This window comes from Dermacentor silvarum, chromosome 7 (assembly GCF_013339745.2).
Source record: "Dermacentor silvarum isolate Dsil-2018 chromosome 7, BIME_Dsil_1.4, whole genome shotgun sequence".
Classification (NCBI taxonomy): domain Eukaryota; kingdom Metazoa; phylum Arthropoda; class Arachnida; order Ixodida; family Ixodidae; genus Dermacentor; species Dermacentor silvarum.
In genome coordinates, this window is record NC_051160.1 from 64,634,175 (window position 1) to 64,648,909 (window position 14,735).

Consider the following 14,735-nt stretch of genomic DNA (forward strand, 5'->3'; position numbering starts at 1 on the left):
TAAATTGGCAAAGAAAGTCTCAAAAACCAGTAAGTGGCTCAGCCTGGCGGTGAAATCTTGGTATTCTGGATCTAGGTATATGAGAATAATGTATGTAAGTTTGCTGTTATTAAGTACAGCATCTTACTGCATAAAATTGCTGTTCGTATATTATCAGATGCTTGCAATATATTTTATGAGTATTACAAAGTAATAAAAGCCCATGCTAGCGAGGGGTACACGTGTCCTACAATGCATGGCGGCGCACATGCTGTTGTACGCGCGCGAGTTTGCGAATAAGTACGCAGAGTTGTGACGGTCTCCCTGTGAGATACAAAATGCCGTCGACTACTTGTGCCGTAAATGGGTGCCAGCACTACAATATAAGCACATGCGTGGCTAAGGCAACACACTGAACTGCGTATGTGATGTGAAAGCATCGTTTCGCCTTCGAGAACTTAACTTGGCTTGGCCAAAAAGCACTCTTCACTGGTTAATGACCAAGGCAGCTGGACAGGAAGCCAGAAAAACACGTAGCTATTATTGTAGAAATAATTTAACACTTCGGAAAACATGGACACAGAAACATCGGCTTGATACACAAAATAATCCTTTCTCTCAGCTATGGACGCACTTGTCTGCCTCCCACCAGTGCCGGCGTATAATCACTGTCGCGCTCACCTATAATTTTTTCAGCATGCTTCGAGTGAATGACTACATCCACACTGCACATAGAAAAATTGATTAAAGAGTTTCCACAGCGTTCTCCGCGTTACCACTTCATGATTAGACACTCTGACTGGTAAGCTTTCCATTGCACTAAAAAAATGGGTACCATGAAAATTGGTCGTCAGTCCCTTTAAAAGAGTACTGCCATGTATTTTTGAAGGTCTAGAAATTCTACTGCACATTTCTTGCCCTTAAAAGCGTGGCACTCGGCAAGCATGAAGGTTTGTAAACTTTTGCAAGATGCATCTAATGACAAAATTGCCCTTGAAATGCTGCAACTGTCTTTACAAATAAAAGTAAATTCTGGGGTTTTGCATGCCAAAACCACAATCTGATTATGAGGCTTGCCATAGTGAGAAACTGTGGAATAATTTTTTACCGCCCAGAGTTATTTGATGTGCATCTAAATCATCCACATTATCTTGATGTCATGACACAGCGCAAAAGTTGCTGACGTGTAACAATAAGGCTAGTCCATGATTTTGCTCATAAATATATAAACAGTAAAGTGCGACATTTCTTCTGGCTGGCGCTGGCTGAATTATGCTTGCCTTTGATAACCACAACGATAGCAGAAACGGAGTGAGCTAATGTATTGTGATGTCACACTTATGGGTGTCCACCTCCTGCATAGTGAAACTCCAATTCCTAGAAACAAGTATTTTAGTAAATTAGCAAATTTAGAGCACTCTGACGCTTGCTAGTATCAGTGTTTAGAGGGTCTGTACATAATTTCAATGCAAGAAAGTTACATGTAAACACTGTTATGACCGGAAACCTGATTTTGAAGGACTGAAAAGTGGATTTTAGGCGCCGAAAACTGGCACTTAAAACCTCGTTTTATGCGTGATAGGAACTGAAATAGGCAGTATAAGTTCTTCACAAACCACGGCCTCTTTTATGTACGAAACATGTGTGCTGCATTCTTGGTGTAAGAAAGCTGTTCACTCGTGAGGTCTCAAAGGTAGCGTGCCGTATTATGCCAGCAATCGCAGCACTTCATAGTGTATTGCTAGGCACACTAGAGGCAGCTCTGTCTGTCGGTGTGCTGGAGCCAACATATTTTGTTTAATACCATTTTATTCTGATGCAATGAGCTGGTAATGTGCCTTTACTATCCAGGTTTTCTTGCTTACAGTGATGCATAGCGTAGATAAAGCGTGAATATGACAAAGAATCTGCTAAGCGCTTGATAGGAGAAAGAGATGAATACATTTATTAAAGAGGTAGAGGGCAGTCCCTGTGGTGCTTCTGGTGAGGTGCCTAGGTTACTTAGTTTTGCTCAACATGTATAGTTTAATATCAAAGAAGCTTAAATTTATGCTTAATGGGCTAAGGCGAACTAATGTTCCAATAAGAAAAGAGGTGTTTTAAAGTGTATGTTTACTAACCTTTGTAAAGTTGTAAGCAGCCAGAGGAATGGTGACTGGATTGGAGGGGCGCATTCACACGCTTTTCCGTTTCCTGAATCTGAATTCATGGTCATAAGTGATCGCCCAATGGCTGGTGTCCATGGGCCGTTGCACTTTATGTATAACGCCATCATTGACACCACATAGGGTTACAGAGAAAGTAGGGTCACCGAAATGTTCAGGAGAGAGCAAGCGATCTACTATGCGAGATTGTAGGTTCTCTCTTGCCTGTGCCAGCAGAATATTTGGCTTGCATTTTGACAGCAGTGTTGTCTACAGATTGGGAATGCTCTCTCACCTATGTTTGAAAAGTGTTTCAGTTTCCCATTATTATTTAGAATGAGTATCCTATTTAGAATATGTGTGTACGGATATCCCGACATACTTATTCCTCACCGTGCTATTCTTCAATATTCATATATGCAGGTACAGTGCAAGGATCAGCAGCATCGCCACAACAAAATGACGGACTGTACAAATCAATGAATGACATTGGCATATAACCTGAACCACCTAATGATAGAGGAAATTTGAATTTTTAAATTGATATACATCTTTGTACTTGAAGTGACAGTGTCCAAAAGTAACAAGTGCAAAAGTTTGCAGCCTTTTTCTTGGCACTCCTGTCGCACCTTTGCAGCGCTGGGAACTGACATGTGGAGCAAAAGATGACAGCAGTGTAGAAGTTTATGAAATTTCCTTAAACTCTTATGGGAACCACTGCTTGACAGGAAGTGTAAATTAGTGAGTAGAGGTGACTTGGTATAGCTAGCCCAAAAGCACATCAAGGAAAGTTCCATCCCTGTGATTCTGATGATACTCTTCACTGGGAGTATTTTTGTCATAACTGTGCAATAAAACATATGCAACTTGCATCTTGGTGTCACATTTCTATAAATGATATGCCTCTCCTATTAATGAACATCAATACGCGTAATTTTCCAGTGAATACAAACAATGTTGCATGATAAGCGCTGCTGCAGAAACAAGCAGTTGCTATATTTAGGTGTAAGCACAAATGTCGTTGCGCATCCATGAAAGGGGCACGGTTGTCCAACTATTGTCAGTTTATCATCGTAACTGAGTGAAGGAACAGATGTCGTAGTGACAAAAACTGGGCTCTGAACGCACATTCTAACCAGAAATTTCAGTTTGAATACTTCTGCAAACAGTGCATGTGAGCTGATCTGCACGCCTCACGATGTCTGTGACTTCCGTGATTTTGGGATTGCACCCACATGACTGGTAATACATGACTGGCAGTTTTAAGAGAGAAAAAGTAAAATTAGTAAAGAATAAACAGGCCAACCTAGAAGCAGTAAGGGCAAAAGCAGACCAATTCAGGCTGGTGCTCGCAAACAAATATGCAGCTTTAGAACAGAAAGATGATGACAACATAGAGGTAATCAATGAAACCGTAACTAGGCTGATCTCAGAAGCAGCATTTGAAGGGGAAGGTAAGCTCTCCCAAGTAACAAAGGACCTAAAAAAGAAGCGACAAAGCATGAAAATGTCCAACTCAAGAGACAGAAAGAATGTGTTGAACTGTCAAAACTGATCAATTGAAGAAAATAAGGGATATTCGAAATTATAATGTGGGAAAGATCGAGGAAGCAGTAAAATATGGACGCAGCATGAAATCCGGGAGAAGAAAACTTTGCATAGGACAAGGCAAGATGAATGCACTGAAAGATAAGCAGGGCAAAAGCATAAGCAATTTCGATGGTATAGTAAAAGCAGCGGAAGAATTCTATACTGACCTGTACACTTCCCAGAGCAGCCAAGCTACTTTTATTCAAAGTAGTGATGAACCGGATACAGAGGCTCCTTCTATAACTAGCAATGAAGTTAGAAGGGCCTTGCAAGGCATGACCCTGGGAAAAGTGGCTGGAGGAGATGGAATAATAGTCGATTTAATCAAAGATGGAGGAGACATCATGCTTGAAAAGCTTGGCGCCCTTTATATGCAATGCCTAATGACTTCAAGTGTACCAGACAACTGGAAGAATGCCAGCATTATACTAATCCATAAGATGGGAGAAGTTCAAGAATAGAAGAATTATGCGCCGATTAGCTTGCTTACAGTATCGAATAAAATATTCACCAACATAATTTCCAATAGAATCAGGGCAACATGACTTCAACCAAAAGAACAGGCTGGCTTCAGGAAGGGATATGCTACGATGGATCAAATCCATGTCATTGACCAGGTAATAGAGAAATCTGCGGAGTAGAATCAACCTAGCTCTCAATATGGCTTTCATAGATTATAAAAAAGCATTTGATTCAGTAGAGATACCAGCAGTCATAGAGGCACTGCGAAATCAAGGAGTACAGGAGGCATACGTGAAGATTTTGTAAAATATTTACAAGGATTCCACAGCTACCGTGATTCTCCAGAAGGAAAAGTAGAAAATTACCTATCAATAAAGGGGTCAGGCAAGGAGACACAATCTCTCCAATGCTATTCACTGCATGCTTAGAAGTATTCAAGCTCTTAGACTGGGAAGACTTAGAAGTGAGGATCAATGGCGAATATCCCAACAACCTTCGGTTTGCAGCTGACATTGTCCTATTCAGCAGCAATGGAGACGAATTACAGCAAATGATTGAGGACCTTAACCGAGAAAGTGTAGGAGTGGGGTTGAAGATTATCATGCAGAAGACAAAAATAATGTTAAATAGCATGGCAAGAGAACAAGATTTCAGGATTGCCAGTCAGCCTCTAGAGTCTGTACAGGAGTATGTTTATCTAGGTCAATTACTCACAGGGGACCCTGATCATGAGAACGAAACTTACAGAAGAATAAAAATGGGTTGGAGTGCACATGACAGGCATTGCCAAATCCTGACTGGGAGCTTACCACTGTCATTGAAAAAAAAAGTGTGCAATCATTGCATTCTACCGGTTTTATCATATGGAGCAGGAACTTGGAGGTTAACAAAGAAGCTCGAGAACAAGTTAAGGACCCCACCAAGAGCGATGGAACGAAACATGTTAGGCCTAACGTTAATAGAAAGGAAGAGAGCAGTGTGGATCAGAGAGCAAACAGGGATAACCGATATTCTAATTGACAATAAGAGAAAGAAATGGAGCTGGGCAGGCTATATAGCGCGTAGGGTGGATAACTGGTGGACCATTAAAGTTACAGAATGGGTGCGAAGAGAAGGAAAGCGCAGTGAAGGACAGCAGAAAACTAGGTGGGGTGATGAATTTAGGAAATTTGCAGGTGGAAATTGGAATAAGCTAGGGCAAGACAGGGGTAATTGGAGATCGCAGGGAGAGGCCTTCGACCTACAGTGGACATAAAAACAGGCTGATGATGGTAATGACTGACAAATTATGCTAGGCCAGGTTGCTGCCATACTTCTGTTTTACGTTGTTGGCACGCTCCCGGTGACGATTATTGAGGCAAGGCTCAGTCTGGCCCAAGTAGGATTGGCCACAATTCCCATTCAGCTTCCGTAGAAGCTAGATAGTACATCTGGCTATTTCTGTGAAATAGATTCTACGCAGGTTGCATGCAGATAAAAGAACAGAAAATTTTTATTTTTCATAAAGCACAGACATACTCAAATTGAAAACAAAAAAAAACTTGCATGCATAGCTTGCACTGGAGGCGCTATGCTAAAGTTACAACAGAGCTGAAGGGCACCTAGCTAGTCCTGGCTTTTGAGCTGTAGCTAAGCACTACGAGGTCATCCCCAGCATTTCCCGGAATGTATTGATCGATCATCGATTAGCTATTGATTGGCTATCACAAGGTATTGGCCTCGTATTTTGGCTTGGCTAAACACTACCTACTGTCATCCCCAACATTTTCTGGAATTTATTGATTGATCATCGATTAGCTATCTATTGGCTATCGCAAGGTATTATTGGCCACGTATTTGGGCTAGGCTAAGCACTACCAAGTCATCCCCAGTATTTTCCGGAATTTATTGATTTTTGATCGATTAGCTATTGATTTGCTATCAATGACTGACTAAGCTTAAGTAGTCCCAACCATGCTTAGCTAGACTTATCCAGGGTCAGCTTCGCTAGTTCACAGGGGTATGTGCCATTGCGCTTGGACCCTTTCTGCTCTACCGCCAGGACCGGCCCACATTTTCTGTTCACGACGAACAGATTGCGCTCGGCATAAACAGCTCCGCTGTTAAAACAGTCTCTGCTAAAAATAATTGCTAACTATGGGCGAAATTACATGCCCATAGGATGAAGAGCAAAGCACCTGGCAGCACTAAAGTATAGGTGCTTTGACATGTGATCCAAGTCTGCATGTTACATGGGTACTAACAGCAGGTGGCAACACGGTGCGTCTTCGTGCCCCATATCTAAGGCCTACCACTATCGCCGTTGAGATCACTTTTCCTGTTTTGCTCACTTGAAGCAACACGATTAACCACTAGCTGGTTCTCGCAATTTCTCAATATATTGAATCTGAGCTCCTAAACCTGAATAGGATGTTCAAACGAGAGAAACCCTAATTTTGACGTCACATGTAGTTGTTTGGCAACATGTCTGTGTGTCGCCATCTTCTACTAGGAATACAATGCTCTGCACATGGAGTTTCCTGTGAGAGTGAACACTTCAAGAAAGTCTTGTGAATACGTTCATTCAGGTGAACAAATTGCAGTAATCCCTAGAATATTGGCTTAAATCCCATGACGACCGTATGAAGATGACGTTGTGACGACGACGGCATGACGAGTGTTGGATGACAAAGCTAGAATGATGGCGATGCAATGACCACAAAGGCATCACGACCACGTGCCCATACCTGTAATGATGACAATGGAAAGGCCACGACGCATCACGATCAGGAGCATATATACCCAGTGGCGCAAGCAGGTAGAGAATAGATAGATGGATAGAAAGGTCGATAGATAGAAAGAGATAGATAGAAAGAGATAGATAGATAGATAGATAGATAGATAGATAGATAGATAGATAGATAGATAGATAGATAGATAGATAGATAGATAGATAGATAGATAGATAGATAGATAGATAGATAGATAGATAGATAGATAGATAGATAGATTCAAAATGCTGAAGTTCACAAAGAATGCTATTCCCATCAAAATGCAGAGACTTGGGATTGAGGGCCTATCAAGCTTGTTGTATGACTGGAGCAAAAATAAAATTTCTTGGTATTGTGGGGGATTTAAAGCCGTCCTACAGCAGTCGCTCGATCAAACTACGTGCTTTGGGCTGCACGGGTAGCATCTAGCGATAACAACTGTCTTCAGCCAGATCGATAGCTTGTGGGAAAGCTATGAATTAGGCCAGTTGGTGTGTATTCATTTTGCTTGCGCTAAGTACCGTAGGACACAACAGGGACGAAACGAACACTGGATTTGAAGCGGACACGAAGTGACGCAGGGAAGCGCAATTGTACGATTACGCTCCCCTGTGTACGATCGTAGAGTACGATTGCGATCCCTTGTGTGACTTCATGTCCACTTCATATCCAGCGTTCGTTTCGTCCCTGTTGCGTCCTACCGTACTCAGCGCAAGAGAAATAAATGAATAGATAGTTTGTATCTGAATGTGCGCGGTCATAATGATTGGACACGCTTCATAAATCGAGTTGGCGATCACCATGCCCTGTGCAGCTGCATTCGACAAGTGCTCCGCACCTACAGACAGCAGCTGGTCACCTGGAGGAGCACACCAAGTAGTTTGATAGGCTAACTAGTTCATTATAATACCTCGATATGTTAATTTTATGAAGGGACATCAGTTGCACGGAACTAGAGCAATTCAAATCACCCGCCTCGGCGGCAATCTGAGCACGGCCTGCCAGCACAATGAATGACAACGCCGCACCCGCCACACCCTTCGTAACAAGCGCTGAACAGTAAACTCAGAAAAAGAGAAATGCGTTCTTAAAAAAAAAAAAAAAAATACATTTAAGTAATCTAAAGAAAGATGAGGGCCATGACGTGTTTCCGTCTCCTGCATGTCTATCGTGGTTTATGTGTTCTGTGGGTTTACGCTAGTATGCTTGTTTGAGCCACGGTTTCAGCATTGGTTGATTGGTTTCTTAGCTCACTGGTCTCTACAGTGGATTAGGGATTTGCTTATAACCTTCTGTAGCTTACTGCCGAGCCTCGCGAGATGCTCTAGGGAGTCTCGAGGTACTTACATAGTACTGTGAAAACGCACAAAGTTGTCGGGGTGCCACAGTTACAGGGGTCACAGATTTCGTGTATTTTTCTCGACGTTTGTGTGTCGTTGCTGTTCAAAACACCGAATTCAAAACACTGCGTGCGCGCGGCACAATGCCACGCAACTGCTGCGTGCCGCTGTGTGGTACGAACGCCAAGAAAGACCCCCACATCGGCTACCACGAATTCCCGTGCGACGCTGAACGCCGGGAAATTTGGTTGCGAAACATTTCCAGGGAAGGACCCGGCGGGAAAGGTACGAAGTGGCAACCGGGAGACAGATCGCTGGTGTGCGCCCTACATTTCACGAAGGAGGACTACAAGGCGACCAACAAGCACAGGGTGCTGTTGCCCACCGCTGTGCCAACGGTGTTCCCGGGTTATCCAAGCTGCATGATCAAGAGAGCCGTCGAGAGAGGCGCTCAGGCTCGAACGAAGCGGTCGCGACCAGAAGGAACGGAGAATGTTAAGCAGGCGCGTACAGGTGTTGCCTCACCACTCAAGCGGATTGCCAGTCAAAACGACACAGTTCTTGACAGTCGCGTAAGACTCCCGAACCATTGGTCGAAAACTGCGAAGAAAGTTCGTACTCTGAAAATGAGACTTTACGAACATCCTCCGAGTTCGTAAAGACGGCGGTAGACGCGAAGGAAAGAATGCGCCGCCTTAGAGCGAGAATCGCCCGTCTTAAAGGAGAACTGCTGACGCTGCAGTGGAAACTCGGCGAAGCCGAAGAGCGAGCTCAGTTTTATGAAAGCAACAAAGACAGTGGACTGTTTTATGAGGCTGATCGACGCTGCTGCTCACGGTGACGAGTCTGCCGTGTCTATTGTGAACCAAGTCTACAGGTTCCACGGAGAGGCTGAATATGCAATTTTGGGAGGACCTGCTCAAGCGAGGGCTATGAGCAGTGCAAGAGCCGAAATAAATACTTCAGCTGCTTTGCCCCCTCAATGATACAAAGACATGTTGGCCACTATGGATATGAAGTTGACGTCACTTCACTAATGAAAGAGTGTCTGCGTGACTGATTTCAGGATCTCGGTGCATAACATAAGACCTGGCCGTGCAGCAGAGCGTGATGTTTGACCAACATGTAGTCAAGTTTTTTGACTTCGTTGACTATGGTTTTCAGAAGCACTCAACAGCTCCCCCAAGTCCATTGCCATGGTTTGTTTTGAGAGGATTATGAATGCTGTTGTAAATGATATTAGATATTTCTTTATGAGATGGTTGGGAGGGCTGAAAGCAGTGAAGGTGGGCTCTTGTGTTGCAAGTATCGTGAATGACTGTCAAAACAGACTTTGCACTTACAGTACCTGACCAAAAATGGTGCACTTGAGCATGTGGTTCTACACCCTTTGCAGAATGGCGACTTTGTTTTTTGTTTGTTTTGCGTGCGATACACGAACACTTGGATAAACTTTCTAGAAAGAGAGTTGATGGATGGCCATGAAGTGATTTGAGGTGTATGCCACGAGAAACTGCCGGAAATATAAACTTGCTTACTCGTCAAACCAGTAAGATTCTTATCGCGGTTTCATGTGGAGATGAATGACATCAAGAAGAAAAAGTGACGTGGGCAACCCGTGTTTCTTTGCCAATTGTGATGGGGACACTCGAGCAAGAAAACCTCTGCTGCCATCCAGCCACCGAGAGGAATTTCAGTGATGCTGAGTGGTAGTGCCTTCATGAGTAAGAGTGCAAAGTGGTATGCACTTCATAGAATTGGCAGCCAGGCTTTGCTGCCAACACATGAAATTGCAAAGACAGCAATGGGAGCCTTTCATCCAAATGACGGTTAATTTTCATGGCTGGACGCATACATCATCTTAATAGAACTTTATCATTCTGGCTGCAAATCGAGCAGCAATCTCAAGTGAAGCATACATGGCTACACTCCCGACTACTAAGAGACAGTGGCACTGATGAAGTGACCTTTGACCATGTCAAATTAGTGACTCTAAACCTAATTAAAAAATTTTTCTTGTTCTTGTGTTACGCACATGGAAATTTCTGCTATGTGTGGACAAGGCCTAAAGTGACCCTGTGCAATCAATGTTTGGCTGCTTCAGACAGGCTACCTGGGGTAGGAAGCTTTTAATGTGTGCAGGAGGGTAAGCGGGTGGAGGTCCAATTAACCAAGTGGCATGCTTTCTAGTTTAAACTAAACGAGTTTTTCTTCCATAACAATGTATGGTTTTATTCCTGGGCTTTCAAGTGCATTCGAAGTAATTGAGGTCGACTTGGCAGGAGTCAACTGTGCAGTGTTTAGAGGGTTTGGACATTTATTCAATGCAAGAAAGTGACAGGTCGGAAAGGTCATGATGAGATACCGGATTTTTAGGCACTAAAAACTGGTTCCAGGCACCTAAAACATGTGTTCAAAGCCCTATTGCAGGTACGGTAGGGACTGAAATAGGCAGTATAGCTTGTTCACAAACCGCGGCCTGTTTTATGTACTTGAAGTGTGTGGCCTATTTCTATGGTAAGAAATCCGTTCACTTTTCTGGTCTGAAAGGCAGCAACCATATTATGCCAGCCGTCGCAGCAGTGCATGGTGTTTTGATAGGCATGCTAGAGACGGCTGTTCTGTCTATTGGCATGCTGGAGCCAACGTAGTTTAATACCGAATCTTTTCTGACACAATGAGCTGGTACTGCACCTTTATTAGCCACTTTTTCTTGCTTATAATGACGTATCATTTAATCACGCATATGCCAGGAAAGCTGCTAAGTGCTTAATATGAGTGAGAGAGCGAACAACATTGATTAAAAAAATAAAAAGGCAGCCGCTGTGGGTGCTTCTGGCGAGGTGCACCTAGGTTAGATCTATTGTTTCACTCAACCGGATAGGTTAATATGAGAGAAGCTAAAGTTCGTGCCGAATGGATTAACGCAAACAACTGTTCCAATAAGAAGTGCTTTATAAATAGCGTCTATGTTTACAAAATCTTTGTAAAGTTGTAACAACAGTAACACACATGGACCATCTTCAGGTTATCGGAATCTAGATTTTGCCTCTTCTCAATCAGAATAACCTTGTAGGTTGAAGATGAATGCTTGACGTCGACAGAGGTGAATGGAATGTACTTGTAGTTGGGTATGTTTGTTGCCTCCACGCACTCTGGAATTCTTGAATGTTTGCGTGAAAGAAGTCGGCTAAGAGTTGAAATTACACACTGTGGTTTTACTTGACAAAACCAGATTTGTAGTATGAGGCACCACCATAGGCTCCAAATTTTCACCACCTAGAGTTCTCTAATGATACAGGCATTTTTTTCATTTCGCCTCCATCGAAATGCAACCGCCATGGCCGGAATCAAACGTGCGACTTCAAGCGCAGCAGCTCTATGCCATAGCCATTGCTGTAACGTGGCGGATCCAACTAGAGTTGCGATGCATGCTTGTTGGAATGGTTTATGAAATACTAATGCAGGGCAAACAAGGCGAACACACAAGAGCACATGAACACAGACAGAATAAAAATTGTTGTTTGAAGCTATCATCTTGTCTCTGTGTTCGCATGCTCTTGTCCTTATTTTTTGTTTGTGCTGCAGTAGTATTTCACGTCAATTGCTTGTAGTGTACATTGGAAACGTCCTCCAGGGATAAAAGCTGCAGTTTGACTGGTCCCGAGAGGAGTCATACTAGATAGCGCGCAGGAACATCCAGGATATCTTTAAACAGAAAAGAACTTCTGGTTCTCCAAGACGGACTGCAATTTTGCACAAACATAATCTGCAACTGCTGAAAGGAACTGCTGTAACACACATGGGGTGCATTGAACGTGTGTTCTGGTACGAGTCAACTTTTTGCAGGAACTCTTCCTTGAGTACTTTTGTAATGGCTTTAATTTGGCAGAATGTCTCTTGTTATCACATGTCGGAGTAGATGAGTATGCGTCTTCTAAGTATAATACCAACGGAGTGTCTCCTTACATTTAATATAAAAAAGGGGGGGGGAGGGGCTAGGGGAAGGGCAGTGCGAGGGGCAGAGTTTATAGCTTTAGATGAGCCACAGTGGTAGCTTTGGGCGTGTAGGCAATTCATAAGAATGACTAAAAATGCACGAACTGGACACAGACCAATAGCGGAATATATACACACACATAGTGCCAGTGTGTATGTTCCTCTAGTATTTGTTCATGTCCACTTAGCGCTTCTTTAGTCGTTCTTTATACGAGTCATTATCGCCTGGTTGTCTTTGTACTGTCGCAAAGAAGTGAAGGCACCAGAAACTGATTTACTAGAGTTGACAGTACTTCCAGCAGTAGGTTGCATGCTTCCACCTAAAGTGCGGTCGGCACGCTCTCCACTTGCAAGCAAGCTAGTGTGCAGTATGTGCATCACAAAACGCTGCACCTTTCTCTATCCAATAAGCTTGAGTTCTTCTGCAATGCAGGCTGATATTGAAATTACTCAAATTGCCTTTTTAGCTGGGTAACCTTGTGTATGAGAGTTTTATGCTGGACTGGTTGGTTTGGGTTCAACATGAACTGCACATGTCGGGGCAGGAGATGAGGAGACAGGATGTCAGCGCATCTGTCCTGTCCATATATCTCCTCATATGGGTCCATTCGCGAGGGGGGAGGGGAGGTGCTTATGCCTCGTCCCCCTCTCGGGCTGGAAACCTTAGGCGGCCCCAATTACTGGCTACATTTTGTTCTGGACTTGTAGTACACTGCTGTAATCACATACTAGTAGGATTCACGGCAGTTCCAATGGAAGTCATTATTAAAATGTAGCCTGAAGTTATCATTACTAAATAACCTACATATAGCCAGAAGTGCTTTAGAAAGTAAATAACAAGCTGCGGCACAAGAAATAAGGGCAAAGCAAGGGCCGAATTTATCTGTTAGCTCATTTCGCTTGGTGGTTGTTTTGTTGCTGAAATCTACAGAAAGATTGTTTTTGTACAAGGGAATGAACCCTGCATAAACAACCTTCCAAATTTTGAGCACAACAATGACCGACTTATTTTGTGTGCCTCCTTCAATGCATACTTAGTTTGGCTTCCACACAACCCCACCCCCAAGCACTGTGAAAACTGGCCTCTGTATCTCCTGTTTCCTCATCCGCGCTGTTCTCCATGTTCCTTGTGCATGCTTCTAAAAAGGAAGCAAAGGCCTCTCCTGTTCAATTATTGTGGATTTCCTAAGAAGCCACCTTTCCTACTCCATTTGTAATAGGCATGGTTCCATAAAGGAGCCTCAAGCACACACAATACAATTTATTTCCGTCAATACACGGAGACGATATTCTCCGCCACATAGGAAACTAGGCAGACCACAGGCGTTAACACTCGGATTACTCCAGGTCGGGGCATACCCTAACCCCGCACTGTTACACAGAATCTATCCAGAGATACAATTGACCAATGTTTGCGAGCTATGCTCAGACCTAGCTGACTTGGAACACTCTGGTGGTGCCCCACATTACGCGACGGTGACGATGTCACGTCATCCAAATGGGAGGCTGCCCTAAGCAGCCCCGATCTTGAAGCACAGCTATGGGCTGTCCATCGGGCCTGCGATGCAGCAGAGAACCTCGGCTTTTCTGTACCGACATGGGAGCGGCCCACTACGTGCTGACATGCGTTCCGAGAGACCGTAATAAAGTGTTATCATACCAATACATTAAGATGAAGGAGGTGGGAAAAATAGCGAAAGCACTTGACGAGGTCCCCACCCCCTTTAAGGCAGGCAGCGGCAGGGGACGATTGACTAGCTTGTCAACAGAATAAGCAGATACACATCCATACTCAATCACCAATATTTTTCCAGATTATATCGCGCTCATCAGCACTCACGCTGCTAGTCGTGCTCACGCAAACTCACTTTCATTAACACTCACCAGCACACACTCCAAGCTCATACTCGCAACCGCTCATACTTGCCGACAGTCACTGACTTTCGTTAATAGGTAGACCCGCCACACATCTTCATTTTTCACGCCCACTCAAACTCACCGGCACTCATTCCCGTTGATATCCACGTCTCGTAACAGCTTTCGTCACTCGCTCGCACTCCATCCCATGTGTGCACTGCGCGGAGCAAGTACAAGTCTGTGTACTTGTGAGTGAGTATGCCGACGTATGACCTCAGAGACAGCTTCTTTCTGAAACCTGAGCAAGACGCTGAAACAAGTGCGATTCTTTTTCAAGTAATACATACTATCGAAGAAGCTTTTGAAAAGGATCTCATATGAATGGAAGCATAAGAAGTGCCGTGTTTTCTTTCCCTCAGTCCCCCATAACTCATTGTGTCCTCCTAACGGAAACAACACTTATAGCAATGCCTTCTTCATTCTATGGTGAGCTAGTGGTAACACTCAGAAGGTTGGCATCTGACAAATTGTGCTCAAGAGTGACAGAGGAGTGGTGACTGGATGGGTAGGATGCGTTAACAACAGCCGCTTTCTTGTTTTCTAGAAGATCTTGA